Raw genomic sequence first — 18640 nt, forward strand, 5'->3', positions numbered from 1 at the left:
TAAACGAACGTCACTGTCTACTTCCGATTGATTTTGGCGAAGTTTATACACAAGCGTAGTCTTAGCTGATAATATTCGAATCTCTAGATGAATATTAATCAGTGTTATGATTCAGCGCCTTTTATAAGCAGGAAAATTACGGGAAATGGTCGGGGAGATTTAGAGACATAAAGGAGCGACGTCTGTTATGCGACATCCTCCTGAGTCTGTTGCTGATTGAAGAACCCTCAAAAATGTCGATTGAACCTTATCAAACTCAATATTCACTTTTAGATTCGATCGCTGTATGTCATGTAAAAATAACCCTAGCAGTTTCTTTTGGTACAAAGGAGAGGGGAGCATTCTTAAAATAACTTAATTACGATGAAGGGTGTTCTGGAACGTGAATGATAAAATAAAGAACTGAAGTTAAGTAACAAAATTAGGTTCATTATCGTTGTTATTTTTGTACTCAAGATTTATTTTTGATTCGTCGTTATTAAAATAGATCGGGTTAATAATTAGCAAGTGATTTGAAGTAGATATTATGGTGATAAAAAGTTTTGATAAATGTTATCATATTAAAACAAAACAATTGAAATTGTTAGCCAAATATTGAAAAAATCTTGATATTAATGCTTGTAATTCGAATGGTAGAAACCCATGTTTTCGTTAGTCCGGCGTTATTTAAACCTTCTACCTAGAAAATGACTAACTGACGTGACGATAACTACTTATTTTTATGTATGAAAAATATTTTGAGGCTGCTTACTTTCGATTAAATCGTTTCTCATTTAATCCTTATATAAATAACCCTATTTAGACTACAAAGAGTTTGTTTCAATATTATTACCAATGTTACGAAGGAATTTCATATACACAGACAATATACGTATACTATTTGAGGAAATTTTCTGGTACCAAGACAAGTTTTCCTACGTAAAAGTTAAGAATTAGTCGACACCCTACCATCAATTGACTCTTACGTAAGGTAAAATTTTACCAAGTGTAAGAAAATTAATGTAAGTAGTTCAGACTCTCTCTATCCCCCAAAAGAACCCATTAACTTATATAACAATTTTTAAGCATCAGCTTTGGTATTTTGGACTCAATGTTTTTGTCGTTCATGCTTGCATATACAGATGGATTCATTATTCATTCTCATTCTTCTTTGAATGTTTTTATACCATTTATATGCCAGTGTTTTTGATATATGTAATCCATATATTCAAGTGTTCTTGGTTCTGAGGTACCCTGGTTTATAATACTGAAAAATTTAGGCTGTTACTACTGTTTTAAAAGACTTTTATAGGCATTTCAAGATTTAAAAAATTCTCTATCGCAAAAAGTGTCACATTGTAATGGTGTCTAGAACCCTACAGAAAGGCTGACGAAAGTTTTAGTGCTCCACTTGCTTTAAAATCAACAGAAGTTAAAGCAAGTAAAGCAAGAAGTAAAGTTACTTCGCAAAGGTCCAAATTAACCAGTTTACAGACTTATTGCTTTGAGTTTTTAATGAATACGAATTATGTATATACGTTATAACAGTTAGTAATAGAAGTTATGTAAAGAACTATTTTATTCTACAGATAGAAGTGTGAACTCGTTGGACCGAAATTCGAACTCCCAGTCTAACATAAACTTTCCATCTTGTTTTTTTTTCTTTCTTTTGAACAACCAAGTGCGTATCCGTCATGTAATGTAACATATATGCAGTTTAAAGAAATTTCTCGAAGTATTTCTACCTCAGGATTTACCTCAAGAAGTAACAGAAAGGTCACTGTAATAATAACATGGAATGGAGTAAAATTCTCTTGAGTGTATATTCTTTAAGGTCTAAAATTTGGAGATATGCAAAAAAATTCATTTTTTTCAAATTTGTATGCCAGAATATTATCTCATTGTTGAAATTGCACAAGACAATTTTTTAATGTTCAATTGTTACGCATTATTTACAGTATCATTTTCCTATAATAAATTATATATATATATATATATATATATATATATATATATATATATATATATATTTTGTTTTTTTATTTATTACTTTTATATTTTTTTCTACTTTTGTATTATTACTACTCCTAAAAAGTTTTAAACTACAATGTGCTACGGAAATCTTTTAGGAACAGCGACGAGTAGCAATGAAACACCATGATCTTGATATCTCTTAAGGTTAACTTTTAACAAAGCACGCGCTGCCCGAACTGGAACAAGTCAAAAAAATTAATGTCATTTTTCCACGAACAATCGTAACTTGTGGCAAACCCATGTTAACGCTGTCCAGGGATTAGGTGTATCTCAACATATGAAAAAGGAGCTTATTTATAACACGCACTGGGAGAGGTAATTACTTAAAACGACAAAGGTCACTCTTTTTATGACTAAAAGCGAGTTAATGTCGTTAGTTGGCTATTTAACCCATTTCACCGGAATTAGAGCACGTTGTTTCGTTTCATTTCATGCGGGTGGCAACGAAATATTCCGTTCTAATAAAATAGTGACATCATTTTCGGTCGCTTGCATGGAAACATTTTTTTTAATTAGCAATAAACCGTAAAGCAAACACATTGCAAAAATGTGCCAGACATATTTTTTAACATATGCCGACGTGCAATTTGTTTGGTGTGGGGCAAATCATCCCACCAAATTTATTTAGGTAAGTTATATAATATTAGAAGGCATAATAATATGACATTATATTCATTATTAGATGTACCTCAAAAGGTAGAGAACTGCTCAAAGCCATAAGGATAGATAACTTACAACATATCTCTACTGGTGAACCAACATATTGGCCTTCAGACAGAAATAAAAACCAGATACAATAGATTTCTGTATTACAACAAAATATTGATCCAAAAAAGTGTCAGGCAGAATCATGTTTCCACCTGTCTTCTGATCATTCACCAATAATAGTAACATTTTCTTCAAAAATTACCATCAAAGATAAACCCCCTTCTCTGTGCAATAATAGAACTAACTGGCCCTCATTTAGAGAAAACTTAGACCAAAATATCTCTCTAAACTTACCGTTACAAACTGAAATGGATATAGAAATAGCAGCAATAAATCTTACAAAAAATATACAGGAGGCAGCACATTCCGCGACTCCCAACAGTGAAATATTTCCAAGAAAAAATACAAATATATCATGTACAATACAGAAAAAGATAGCAGAAAAAAGAAAGTTACGACGAAATTGGCAACAGCAAAGGACTGAAGAGAATAAAAAAAAATTTAATAGGGCCATAAAAGTGCTGAGAGATCTAATCCAAATTAAACAAAACCAAGGCATTCAAGAATACCTAGAAAACTTGACATCAACTGAGGCTACAGACTATTCGTTGTGGAAAGCAACAAAAAAGCTTAGGAGATCCCAGCAGCATAACCCACCTATTAAAACAAGCGAAAATAATTGGGCGAGAAGCAATAAAGAGAAGGCCGACATTTTCTCAAAACACTTAAATATGTTTTTAAACCTTTCCAGTCTCAGCTACATAAAGATGACGAAAATAAAATTACTAGCTTTCTAGATTCGCCATTTCAAATGGATTTACCGCACGAGAAATTAATGGTGAAAAAACTTAAACATACAATAATGAGAGAGATTAATATTAAAAAAGCTCCTGGTTATGACTTAATTACTGGCAAAATTTTAAAAGAACTATCAGAAAAGGCTATGAAACTATTAACATATATATTTAATGCTATGCTACGAATTAATTACTTCCCTAGTATCTGGAAAGTAGCTAAAATATTAATGATACTTAAACCAGGAAAAATACCAGAAGATGTGACCTCCTACCGACCTATAAGTTTATTACCAATAATCTCGAATGTTTTCGAGAAATTATACATAAAAAAAACTAAACTATATAGTAGAAAAAAGAAAAATTATTCCAGAACATCAGTTTGGCTTTCGCAATAAGCATGGGACTATAGAACAAGGTGCATAGACTTGTAAACCAAATAAACGCTGACCTAAATGCCAAAAGATATTGTTCGGCTGCTTTCCTAGACATATCTCAGGCTTTTGACAAAGTATGGCATACGGGCTTGCAGGTTAAACTAAAGAAACTTCTCCCTCATCCGGACTATCAGCTACTAAAATCGTATCTCACTGACAGACATTTATTGTAAATCAAGGCGATGAACATACCGAATTAAATCCCATATATTCAGGAGTTCCGCAAGGTAGTGTACTGGGTCCAGTACTGTATCTTCTGTATACGGCTGATCTGCCCACCACAAAAATAACTACTGTGGCAACATATGCAGACGATACAGCAATCTTAGCATCCCATGAAGATCCAGTCACAGCATCAATAAACCTACAAACCCACCTGGAGCAAATACAATTATGGTTGAAGACATGGCGCATTAAAGCCAATGAATCAAAATCCACGCATATAACGTTTACCCTGCGTATACATGTCCACCAGTGCATATCAATCATCGTCAACACCCCCAAGCAGAGCATGTTAAATATCTTGGTATGCATTTAGATCGACGCCTAACCTGGAAGAAGCACATACTCTCTAAACGGAAACAACTAGGACTAAAATTATATCAAATGTATTGGCTCATTGGGCGCAAATCCAAGTTATCATTAGATAACAAGGTATTGCTGTATGAGTCTATACTCAAGCCCATTTGGACATATGGAATTCAACTATGGGGCACCGCTAGCAAATCTAATATATCCATCATTCAACGGTTCCAAAATAAGGTGTTGCGTGCCATTGTTGATGCTCCGTACTATATTTCAAATAAAGTGATACAACGCGATATTCCTCTAGAACCTATAACGAGTGTAATCCAACGTGTTTGTGTGAAGTACTTCGAAAGAGTGTCAGTGCATCCCAATGTACTCGCTAATCAGCTAAATATGCGACTAAAACGTTTAACACCACCTGATCTGATTACTGGACATATGTAGAGTTTAGAATAAGCATTAGAATAAGACTAATTAATTAAGATAATATTTTATACAGAAGATTGCTTAATGAAGTGATTTTCTACATGCCATGTATATATAATATAAACAGAAGAAATACTTATTGCCAATAGGGCAGATTGTGGACTCACGAAGAGTAATAAAAAAAATTATTAGATGTACACATATGATTTTCTACTGCTCAGAAACCGCTTTTCAAAATTACACCTTAATAAGTGCGGGATAAATACATCACTATGTATTTCCTAAATTAAAATTAAACTAGACTAACCTTCTCTCAAGTTTTAAAACTAAATCTTGAATTACTTCGACTTCGACTTCGAGGTCATTGCAATTCTTCCTTGGTTAAGAAACGATAAGCATTGGTAATGAGTCTAAAAACTTTGTTTTGACTGCGTTGGATTACTAGTCAGTTTGATGTCTTGGTGCAACCCCATATTTGCCCCCTATAAGTTAAAATAGGATTTATAACTGATTGGTAAACCAATCTCTTTGATCAACTAGCCAGTACAGTTGTTCGATTTTGAATCTGCTCTTCCCAGCTGCTTGTTTAACATGACGTTTGCAATTTAAATTTAACCTACCATCGAGATGGGTGCTGATTCTGACTCTGATTCTGAGAAATTAGACATTTCAGATTTCGATTCAGAACAGATTTTGTGTTACTAAGCTGTATGTATTTTTCAGTCTCCAGCCCATTTGTGGATTGATACTTTACTTATTTTTATTTGTACCTTTTCTTTAAATCTAGACAGAAGCAGATTTCTTGAGTCCCAAGTACTGTTTCTTTTGTTATTGAATATGTACAAGAATGGTAGGCAGGCAGTAACCTTGCAGAACTCTTGCTTTAATAGTTTTAACTGCTGAGAATGTCCATTCAGCTATAAATGTTCTTATGAGAAGATATGCATGCAATGATTTTATTCATTGACTGTCAAAAAATATTTTGTAACACGTTAGTAATTATCCATTAAAATACGCTCTTTTTACAGTGAAAGAATACTGAAATCCAATGTCCAATGTCGTATTTTTACATTTTTCGTAGAAGAATGAGAAGTCATAATCTGGAGCAAAATTTGGCAGTCAAAGCCACTAATCACTGGACTCCAGGCCTGAAAACTATACGACGGATGGTAGAACAAATTGAGGTACAATTCATTCAGTTTGACCGTCATAGATGTATGCTACGATGCATTATCTTTCAATTGAAAATGTGTTTCTCTAAAACCACTGTAAATTTAACAACAGACGGCACCATATTTCCCCGTTTGTGCAATATATTTTCAAAATTTTGAAAATCGAACAATATATTGCGCAATCTGGCAATATCGTCTACACACGGTTAATTAGATTGCACAAACCCAAATATTGCGCAATAATATTGAGCGTCTATGGACCGCTCAACGAGTGAGATGGGTTTGATGTGTTTTCTAGTAGATTAAATTGTATTGGAAACATTGGATTAAAAACAAACCCTTGGTGCCGTTCGATAAGTTGCCTCTTTTTTCCATAAAATAAAATATTTTTTTAAGTAAAATTTGTATTTATGACCATTATAAATAAAATGTACAAAATAAACAAGACAAAAGGTATTTCATTTTTAAAATGTTAAATAGTTGTTGGAACTTGCAAAAATACATTGATAATTTCTAAACTGAAACATCTGCTTTAAAGTTTCTAGGCAATAAAAGAGAAGTAGATCATCAACAAAAAAGACATTGAGAGGCAAAGGAATTTAGTCGCATCTTGAAATCGTATTTTGTTTTAGTTCTCAGCTATTACTCAACTAAAACGAGTAATAGATCGAAAAGTAATTTCCATTTTAAGGATATTCAATTTTTTACCTTAATTGATGTGTTAACTAAGAATAATATAAGTTGAGTATAACTCTTAGGTAATTAGATTATTAATTAAAACATCCTTTAAAATTCAGCATCATACCTACTACATAGGAAAGAGAGACATAAAATAGTTATAATAATAGTGCTAAACACAACAATGGTAATGCTATAAATAAATCTGTATCATTAATATATATATAAAAACATCTGCTATGAATTATACAACTGCGACAGCAACGTTGCCAAGTCGTCCGGTTAAGAGAACGACTAACCCAACTAATTACCAGTGCAGTAGCTCGTGCTATAATCTTTTATGTCGAATAAGGAGACTCATCTTTATGGGCGGCGTCAGACAGTATGTAGAAAGTTGTAATGTAAATAAGGATCTATTAGATCATCAAAAAACGTTATAACGTTAACGAGCCAAAATGTTATAAAAGATGCTTTGATTCAGTTATACGGTAACATCGGTAATAGTATTTCTGGCGTCTTTTTGATATTTATTTCTTAAGTATTTGCTAATTTATTTAAAAATAATTAATTTATAAAAGTTCATTTCATCTTGAAAATATTACCTAAATATAAAACATTAATTTGTACTACAATCTAATTATTTTCTTCAAATATCTTCATTGGAAAATATAAGCACTTGTGTCACAGGGAAGCGTATTGAGACCAGTCCTCTATCGCTGTACACTCGGGGCTTGAAGTTGTAACAGATAAGGAAATAGAAATATCATACAAAGATTCCAAAATAACAAAACAAACAAAGATATGTCCCATCAGCGTATGAATGTTGACGTTCTCCAGCTCCTAAATAATACAGTAACATAGATGTTCAAAGTGCCTATCATAGAATAAGTATTTTGTAATTGTAAAGCCGTAGCAAATTTGGATAAAAACTTGGTGTTAATTTACTAGATTGCTATAATAAATAATAATAAAAACTGTCTTCCTATATTAAAATGTAGAGAAAAAGAAAAATTCAGAAACATGTGATATGTTGAGCAGTGTCAATTTAATTTATGTAAAAATGTAGTGGTAGACAGTGATTTGTGAACTTCCATTTTCTGGTGGGTCCATTTTTCCTTAGTCGGCATTCAATCCATTCTTTATTATTCCATGAGCTACTTTCTTTCCACTCGATTTTTTTTTGGTTTTAGTCCTGTGTTGAAGAGGTTTTACCTTCCTCACTATATTATGGATTTTGTTCATATTTTACACCTAAATCGATAACCATATTTTATCCTATGTTCATCGAAACAGGAAGACATCTAAAGTTTAAAACATATGAGGACTTTTATAAATATAATATAATGCAATATTTACCAGGAATATTGTATATAGGTCGAGGAATTTTCTTGAAAACATGTATTGAGTTACTGAATAATAAGATTGTCCTATATTATCCAAATCGATTGAAGCCAGTCGTCTAGAAGGCGTCTTCAGACATCCAGAAAGCAATAATGTAGATTTGGAATTATGTCAACAGCGTATTTTGTATTTTAATACTGTCGATTTTTATTTGCGGCTTATAGAGCAATGTTATTCATTATAAGAAGAAAAAAATATAAAAATGTCTTTACATAGCTATATTTTTAATGCCACAGTTATATTTGTACCTTTTTGGGCATAGATTTCATCTCGAAGCTACAGAATGGTTGTTATATTGTTGACTTAAAATTGTCTGCTTCAACTTGGAAGAAATATATACTAATAAACTGTAAACAACAAGAACAAAGTGCTGCATGCCATTGTTATTGTTCCACATTACTCCAGTAAGAGATCACTTATTGAAGACATCTTCTACATGTCATTGTTTATAATATAAATTCCCTCAAATACTTATTGCCCATTGATAAATGGTGGAATACTAAGTAAATAATCAACAAAATAGTCTTGTTAATATTATCTATTTGTTTACAGATAATGACCCTACTAATCTGGATTAAAATATCATTGAGTTTTAATCGAATTCGAGTTGAAACATATGTTAATCTTCCTCTCAATCTCGCCACCAGAAGATCGTATTAAGATACTGTTATTGCCTACTTACCCTAACATCTAAAACGGACGAATTCCTACTATACGTACAGTTGCTATATTATATATTGAGAAAGTTCAGCAACTTTTCCATTATTAATCGTTATTTCTTTTCCATAATAACACTTCGTCCCAGTTTTTAATCGCCTTTCCCATGAATCATTCTTTCGATGGGTTTATAATTAAAACAGTATTGATATTTTCTTTCGCAGGGAGTTTTGCACTAAGCTATTAGTCGTTAATCATTCTTTTTGTCCCAAAATCAATTAGGTGGTGATATCAGTAAGACGTCCAAAAACTCAGAAATGTTATTTATAGCTTGTTAACGATATGGTTATTTTGTTAGGTCTATTTTTAAGTTTTTAATAAGTTTGCTGGTGATTTTTTAAAATTAATTATAAATTCATTGTTGATGTTTGTATAATTTTTGGTCTGATTACCCTTAGGTATTTTTGCTACGTCCTTGCTTTCCATGTTATCTTTACCTTCCTCTAGTCTCTATGAGCTAATTCAATATTGAGGTGTTCATGGATGTACTTTATGTTTGTGATTGTAATTTTAAATGTCTTTATATACAACAGTGGAATATCTAACAAGGAATAACCATCCCAGTCATGCCAGTAACCAGACTGGGTAAGACCGGATGTCTTCTGGGATGATTTCTAAAGTTGGTCACTCGCTAGTCGGTAGGCTTAATGCCGAGGACTGTGGTTCGGAGCTCATGTTAAACAGTAGGTTCAGTCCAGATAAAGACTCTATAGTAAAAAGGAGTCTTTAAAATATATAAAAATGCCCACGTGTTGCAACCGAAAGATGGGGGGGGGGTTAGTTTCATTTCAATTTTGCCTAATATTTCCTTTTTATTAATGAATTTGTTATTTATAACAAAGTACAAATGTACCATCGGTGGAAAACCATTCAATTATTAATTTCCATCTACTAGCTTCCATTACTGTTCGATTTCTATACCCAGATGGTTAAATGCCTTTACTTGTTCTATTTTTACACTTTCAATGTACGTATTTATTGCTTCTGGCTCTCCCATCACTATTACTTTCGCCTTGCTTTAGTTCATTATCATTCCGTATTCTCTTTAGCCACGTTCCATCGGTTTAAGATTTTCTAGAAGTGTTTTGGCCTATTAGTTATGATATCCTATATGTAGTCTTCTTTTTTATTTGTCATTTCTTTGTCACTTTATTCATTAATATTATAAACAGGCGTGGGTTTAAACTTCCGCCTTGTCTTTGTCCTGATTGAGTTTCAAAAGTTCTAGATTTCATGTTATCTGCCGTATGACGGCATTGCTATTTATCCTATGTATTTCTTGAATTACATTACACCTTTTTGTTCTTATATAGCCTTTATTTTTGTGTTTCTTTTATTACTCTTCCTACTCTGTCAGATCTTTTTTTTTTTCGGTTGAACTTTTCCCATTAATTATCTACTAAATAGTGGTGTTATTTATATACATCTTCCATTTCAGAATTTGTTCTGCGTCCTATCTACTACTGGTTTTAGAAGGTTTTCTATAATTTACTCGTATTTCTTCATATTAATTGATTTTAATTGATTACTATTGTTTTGTTGTACTTGCATTAATACGCAAAGAAAGCCAGTACGAGATTAATACATGCTTATGTATTTCCCAAATCAAAATAAAACGAAAGTTAAGAATAACCCTTATACACTTCACAAATTCGTGTGGTTTGGTGCACTTCTATCTTCTGATTTCCGGTGTGTTATCCAGTAGGTGTATTTATTACAGGTAGCTGTGATTTAGCAACTTTGTCATATTTTCAAATCAGGCTAAATATTAAATCATCTTCTAAATCTCTTTGATTTCGTCATCGTACAGTTCCGCGTTATTTACGTAGCGATAAATATTGGTTTACTAGTTGGTTTTATATAGCCCCAAGTTCCATAGTTCCAAAGAGTTCTGCTCTAATTTCTATCTAATAGGATGTTTCCAATCTATGTTAACATACCATCCAAGACTATGTTATGTCCTACAGTCTTAGGCAGAGATATATATCTTGCAATGATAACTGTGTCGTCGGCAGATGTTTCAAGTACTATTTATTTTATTGTTGGGATATCATCAGTGCAAAGCAGATCGAAGAGTGGTCCCAAAACGCTATCCTGGGGAGTTCCGGCCGAAATAAGTTTAATTGTTAAGAATACCCATTCATGCGATATTCTAAATTTTTTTTCGAAAAGATATGATTCCAGCAGTTAATAGTAGTTACGCGGTAACAATTTCCTCCTTTTGTAGATTAATCCCAAATGCCATACTCGGTCAAAAACTTGAGGACGTCCAGGAATATTGCTGGTTAGTATTTCTTTTCTTCAAATGCATTTTCAGCGGCTGCTGTTACTCTGTGCACTTGGTCAGTTGTTGAGTGGTGATTTTGGAAATGCAAACTAGAAATATATTAGGTATTTCTACAAATGGTTTAATATATTTAAACATTAGTTTCTCAAATAGCTTTGATATCGCAAGTAGCAGCGAAATAGGCCTGTAAGATCCGACTTGTTCAGCCAGTATGTCAGATTTTTAAGCATTATTTGTCTGCACAATTTCCTCTCTTTTTTCGATTTCTCCTAGTTTTCGGATAACGTTTCATTCATATAGTTTCTCCAGGTTTTCTTCTTTTATTTTATTTACATTTTCATTTATTCGAACCACCATACCGTTTGTTTTTGATCAGATCTTCTTTTGTTAATACCACTGATCAGTTTCGTCGTTGAAATAATTTTAAGGTTGAGGTTGAGGTTGTTTGTACTCAACAGATATATTTTGAGTGAAAATATATTTTGTATTTAGTTACCGTTACATCTAAATTACTTTTACAACCATCATAAACTTCGTCCTTTCCACTATATTTGGAAACTCAACTCTAGACATAAAAACTAAACTAGATTAATACGATTTTATAAATAATGGCTTTTTATTCGAGTTGTTTTCACTTAAATGAAATATTGTTATGCGCGCATTCTAAGAATATGGGATAAACGCGTACGATATGATGTTGGTGCTTAAAACGATTATTGGAGAAAAAGTAGGCCATCGAGAGGTTTTTCATGTGAAAACGGTAAACATTTTCACGGCGAGAAAATATTATACGCAGCGTCAGGAAATTATTAAGACAAGACGAAACACTTTGCTGCTCGACTGCGCGGCTATTTTTACGGATCTCATCTAAACAGAAGGAAAGTTGGTATGCAGTAAAAATGTATTTTTATGCGATTTAATATCGACTTTCTATTTATGTGCCTAGTTGTATTTTGTGGGTTTGTTAATTGTTGGAATTAATATACAATAGTATATTAGCCTCGATATTTCATTTTTCCTAATCATTAAACTATTTTTTGATGATTATGTATGAAGTTGACTGTTGATGCAAAAATTCAAACTCATATAAGCCTATATTTAACTGTATTATTTGATGAAATATGTTTCGATTACATCTTATATTAGATATGCTTATTGCTGTGTTGTACTCTTGCATCATTACACAAGTACAAGTTTGTGTGGTTTGGTTTGTTTCAATCTTCTGATTTCTTGCGTTTTGTACAGTTATTGTATTGCTTTCACATTGCTGCGATTTACCTTATTTCAAGTTTTTAGTCGAAATATTGGATAATTTCATAAATCCATTTGATAAGTAATCTTGTAGTTCTTCGTTGGTTACGTAGATATAGATATAAAACTTTGTCCCTGCAACCCCATAAGTCAATATAAGCTTTATAATTGACTGAAAAACCAATCTCTTTGAATTTAGGTCAAGTTGGAAGTATCTTCCGACTAGCCTGTACAGTCGTTTGATTTTGAGCCTGATCTGTTCTGCTTTTTGTCTAATGTTGATGTATTTAATGAAATTTATTGACAGGATTTTATCTTATCACTAAAACAGCCAGACATATAAATAGATATATTTATTGGCTTTCATTGTGTTGGTGAAAGGATATTGTGAAACACTTTAAGATAACTTTTCTCAAATCAAACAATATATATACTCTATATCAAAGATGCATAAAAAATTCATTATTAATATGACTGACTTAGTGACCTATATATATATTTATTACCACATTAAAGAATCGATAGCCGGTTTTATTAAATAAAGATTGCGTTATTAATAGGAGAGTTGATAAAAACTATAAAAAATCAGAGAAGCCTTCAGAGTAGCATATACTTTAATTTATTAGTGGATTTAATTTATGTATCGATATTTTAATGTTTGCTGTTAATTTATATGTCATTATTTTGATACAATATTTATTTTATTATTATGGGTCACAAGGAAGTGTACTGGGACCAATGCTTTATCTACTTTACACTTGTGATATACCACAAATGGAAAATATCACGATGGCTACATTTGCTGATAATATTGCGATTATTGCTGTCGAAGACAATAGTGGAGAAGCCTCACGAAAATTACAACAGGCAAGTGACAATATAAATAATTGGACACAAGCTTAGAAAATAAGAATGAATGAAAGTAAATCTGTACATGTGCAGTTCACCTATAAACAGACCGTACAAGCACCAATAGCATTAAATAACACTATCATTCCATAGAGCAACAACGCTAAATATCTCGGAATGTATTTCGATGCAAAACTTCGCTGGTAGGAACATATAAATAAGAAAAGAAAAGAACTGGAATTTAAATATAGTAAAATGTACTGGCTAATTGGAAGAAAATCACAATTATCAGTACATAATAAATTGCTATTATATAAACAAATAATGAAACCTATATGGACATACGGTCCAATCCAATACAAGTCCAATTATGGAGATGTTCTGCAGAAAGCAACATAAATAAAATACAAAATTTTTAGGACCAAGTACTGAGAGGTATTGTGGGTGCACCCAAATACTATAGGACTGATTACCTACATCGAGACCTTCAGATACCCACAGTCAGTCAAGAAATCAAGAGTTGTAATTGTCTTGGAGGGATGAGGAAAGACTCCATTCTCATATGAATATTGAAATATGGCAACTTTTGAATACCACCAGAAAAGGACACAGACTCAAAAGAATCAAACCATCTGATCTTGTGTAGTGTAGTGTAGTGAGGTGCATATATTAAAAAATTCAGCAAGGACATGTATAAACATTATTTCACCAGAGACTGAGTTAGGGCCGATGGGTCCTCTTAGTTATATACCTAGATTTAAGTCAGCATAAAGACAAATTGTAGGTTAAACGGAAATAACTAGTAACAAAGTATTAATGAAATAATGAAATTATTATGGGTTTTAATTAAAAATAACTCCGAAGTTGTTGATGATTCAGAATATTGTCGCCATTTGGTTTTCATAGTCTTGAGGACCTTGGAAATAATATTTGTATTTATAAATGTACACTAACATACTTCGAGATCAGGAAAGAATGTAATATTCCATTTTAAAACCAGTTTTTTACTTGGAAATTATTTTCTTTTAATCATGTTAGGATTTGTTGGAAGAATTATACAGATTATTTTATATAATTTAACAACTTTTAATAATGTGAATAATTTACTCATCAGAGTTCCAATTTGCTTACACTGAATTGTATTGTTTTTTTTACCCAAATGTCCATGGTCAACCTGTCTTTCTTTTTTGATTATTTATTTTCTTCATAAATAATTTGATTACAGTTAAATGAGTGAATAAAAAAGAGAGTCTACAGCCTTATAATAACCTTCTGTGTTTTACCTAATTTCAAGTTTGTAATTTATCTCATATTCTGATTTCTCTCTTGTTGTCGGGGTAGCTTCTTTTGCAGCAAACCGAATTTGCTCAATTATATTTCGGGTTTGCTACTCAACATCGTCTATAATTTTCAGTCTTAAGTTTAAACTGATTTGTTCCTGCATTTTGATTTATATCTTTTATGACCTTGTATATTATTCTTCTTGTTCGAAATACTATATATTTTGTTTTATGACTAGAGCTATTCCGCATCGAGCTGGTTTGCTGGTGTGTAGTGTCCAGTAGACTTTAAAAAAATGGGTCTCCGATATGAGAGCTATATCTGCTATTTGTTCTCAGAAATAGTATCCTTTATTATGAACGTTATGCCAAACGAGAATAGTTTTTGAATATTTTAAAGACTGTTCGTTACGTGGTCTTACCGTGGGAATCCAATTTGAAGTGGAACGGACGATCAAGGAGGGAGAAAGCTTCGCTATCTAAAGGGGAATTAGTCACTTCTGAATCATGCTAAGTGGATAACTTTTTAAATAGATCTCAATTTTTACAATTCTTTCAGGCTTTAACACGGATCTGTAGCGACCTTGAGGCATGTCGAATTTTACATCGTGGAATAACGGTCTACAAAATACCCAGAAATATAATCCGAGATGTTAATATACGAGATATGATGTACACATTCAGTTGATATCTTTAGAGTGTCTGTTATTTCATTCAATTTCAATTTACGGTCATTCAAAATCATTTTGTGGATTTTTTAAATGTTTTCGTCAGTAACAATCTCTTTTGGGCGTCCACTGCGTTCGGTGCTCATTTCACCACGTTTAAACTTAGCATAGCAATCCTTGATGGGTCATTTTCCTGGAGCGGTGTCCAGAAACTCGACATCAAGCCAAGTTTTTGCCAACTGTATTTTTACCCTTCAAAAATCAATATTTTATCAATACGCGAAATTCCTTATTATCCATTTTTTTCACAATAACAAAAGTTACTTCACTCAAAGTGCTATAATTTACAAACTAATGATCCGACAGTTGTCAAATTTATACATGCATTTTTTGAGGCTTAGGGCTAACTAAAAATATATGGATTTAATTCTAGTAAAGCCATCTATGTGTCAGGCCGGGGACTTTTCAACTGACCTGTTATATTTCTTCATTGGTCGCATAGCGATGAGCATAGGTAATTAATCGAAGAACATCGTTTTGGCAGCGTTACAAGTACATTCCCATATTTGCACCTCGTAAATCCAATACAGCTTTATAATTAACTGATTAAACAATCTCTTTAATATTAGGTCAAGTTAGAAACATCTTCTAAGTAACCAATTATTTAACGTGATATAATTTGCGCAAATGACGAAAGTCTAGCTCCTAAAATAACATTTTCAATCTAGTTATGATACAAGCACAAATAGATTAATATTAATGTAGAATATATGCCTAAATGTATATCACAAGCTGTACGAAGCAAAACTGTACACCACTACATAATAATCTTCATCAGATTTAAGTTCCTTATCATACACTTTGATCACAATACTTTGGTCGTGCTTTTAACATAACACTTTTCATAATTTCTTCGGAAGGACGGAGTTCACGAGTGGTGGGACCGCTCGGCGACAAAAGTCGATTTTTTCTATTATAACGGGCCGGTCAAAGCCTCAAGCACCGCGCCCATTATAAATCCCTTCCATCGTTTTTATTATATAACATAAAACGGTCGAGTTTTTCCCCTTTTTGTTCCACAGGTGCGACCTGTGGAACGATGCTAGTCACGGCATCGAAATTGCCGCTGTACATCTCGCTAATGGATTCAACACGGTGAAATTTTTACATAAATACACGCCCGGTTTTGCCGGTATGTAACCCGAAGCAATTATAGTGGAGAGGATTCTACTTTAACTTGATGGATTCTTCGTTTACGCACTGACACATACACACACAGGCACACTGTATAGTGTCGCTTAGATCGATAGAACGTTCGGTGAATGCGGCTAAATTGTGCCCTAATAGAACTGAGTCCCCATCAATGTTGAAACATATTTTAAATTGTTTCTTGAAGAAATTATGGGGGTGTAGTTTTTACGTCCGCACATTTAAAACGTTTTAAGGGAAACTACTTTTTTGATTAATTACAACTTACATTAGATGTGCTTAGTACAATCATTATTTACAAATTAATTTATTACTAATGTTCTTTTGTACTTTCATTAATACACAAATAAGGCGACTACGGGTTTAATACATTAGTCTGTATATCCCAAATTAAAATAAAATTAAATTACTTAATTCAAATTTATAGAGTCAAGTTCAGTTATTCATAGAGTCAAGACTTGTTTTTTTCATTCCCGAAAACGACTCTCTGTAAATATCAAATGATAATACATCTATATATTTTTTAATGTCAACTTGGGTTAACGGTTTCAAAGAACTCCCAGGTACGGGATACGGTGAAAAGGCCAACCCAAAGTGAAGTAAATACGTGCTCTCAAATAAAAGACGTTCCACGTTTTCCAAAAAGGGAAAAAGTGAAAGTTAGTGAAAAAATTATTTTATTATAACAATACGACATAATGGATTTGAATGTATTATTCAAAGAAAACGAAGAATTAAGAACGAATAATGAGCGTCTGAACCAACAACTGTTGCAATTATCTAAGGATATGGCTGCTATCCGTTTGCAACTGCAAGGTCACACGCAAGATACACCAAAAAGGCATACTAATTATGCAGAAGACTACTACACTGATAAAGATGAACTAGTATTAGAGGTAGGGGAACAGTCTGACTGGACCGAAGTAACAAACAAGAAGGATAAAAAGAGGAATAAGTCAGAGATGAGGCCTTCGCCATCGCAAAAAGTGCTACAAACATTAAAAAAAAGAAGCAAGAAAAATCCATCTGTCCCCTCCGATCAAGATAAGCAATGTTGGCAATTTTAATTTATTTAGATCACAAATAAAGGGAGTAGCCTCTGACCGAGTGCAGTTTAAAGCTTTGTCTAACGATGATATTAACGTAACCCTTAGTAGTAAAATGGACTACAGGAATGTAAAAAGGCATCTCATTGAGATGAAGAAAAACAATTCATTCAATAAACTCGAATACAACACTTATCAGTTAAAAAGTGAAAACGAAGTAGTGACCGTCACGCCTATAGCGAAAAAGACAACTAATGTAAATGGTGAAAAACAAATTAAAACTTTTCCGTTGTTCTACGTAGACATGGCACAAAATAAAAATAATAAAAATATATATGACAAATTATTTACTAGACTGTAGGATAAAAGTGGAACCTCCGAAGAAAAATAATAATATACCACAACGCACAAACTGTCAAAATCTTGGACAGACTAAAAATTTTTGCAGTAAGGAACCAAGAGATGTGAAATGAGCCCATAACCATCACACAACTCAGTGTAGAAAACAACGCAATAGTGTAGCAACATGCGTGTTGTGCAATGAAAAAGGTCACCCTGCCAATTATAAAGGACGTGCAGTATATCAAAAAAAAAAAAAAAAGAAAAGAACTCCAGCCAAAGAAAATTACAGCAGAACAACGCTTAAGACAAATTAACAAAGCCAAAAACTCTGAAACTACATCTACCGTTGAAAACAAGAAAAAACCTAAGAAACCGCAAGACCATCGGTCAAAAATGTAAACGCCACCAAAATATCAAATGATAAACAAATAGATACGAAACCGCAGAAAGCTGCGGCCAACGAGCCAACTATCGTCGACATGATGAAATTGCTCAAAGAATTCCAGACTGAAATGAGACAGATATTCAGTCAGTTAGCAGACAGGGTGGAAAAATTGGAGATATCCGGGTTGGGGAAAACTACCCAAAACAAGCCAAACAAAACAAAAAGTAAAAATTAGTCACTAAAGTTGAGATTTACAGGAAGAAAACAACATTCCTTTTATATGTCATGTTATTTCGGATTAAATTGATACAGTAATATGGTAGAAATTCTGTAATATGAGTAGCGAGTTTCTTGTTCTAATATTCCATTTTTTTTTGTTGATTGAAAGCAGGCACCATATCAATTTCAATCAAATTTTTCTTATGCCATAACAATTGTGTCAAACGCTA

General features: G+C 32.7%; 1 protein-coding gene across 1 annotated transcript in view; it reads left to right on the forward strand.

Moving 5' to 3' along the window:
* Positions 1–18640, forward strand: part of Meltrin (disintegrin and metalloproteinase domain-containing protein meltrin) — a 241591-nt gene that overhangs the window by 138527 nt on the left and 84424 nt on the right. The gene's annotated exons all lie outside the window — the stretch shown is intronic.

The sequence above is a fragment of the Rhynchophorus ferrugineus genome, unplaced genomic scaffold (assembly GCF_030347505.1).
Source record: "Rhynchophorus ferrugineus isolate W39M unplaced genomic scaffold, kcgeb_rfMv2 rfM2, whole genome shotgun sequence".
Taxonomy (NCBI): domain Eukaryota; kingdom Metazoa; phylum Arthropoda; class Insecta; order Coleoptera; family Curculionidae; genus Rhynchophorus; species Rhynchophorus ferrugineus.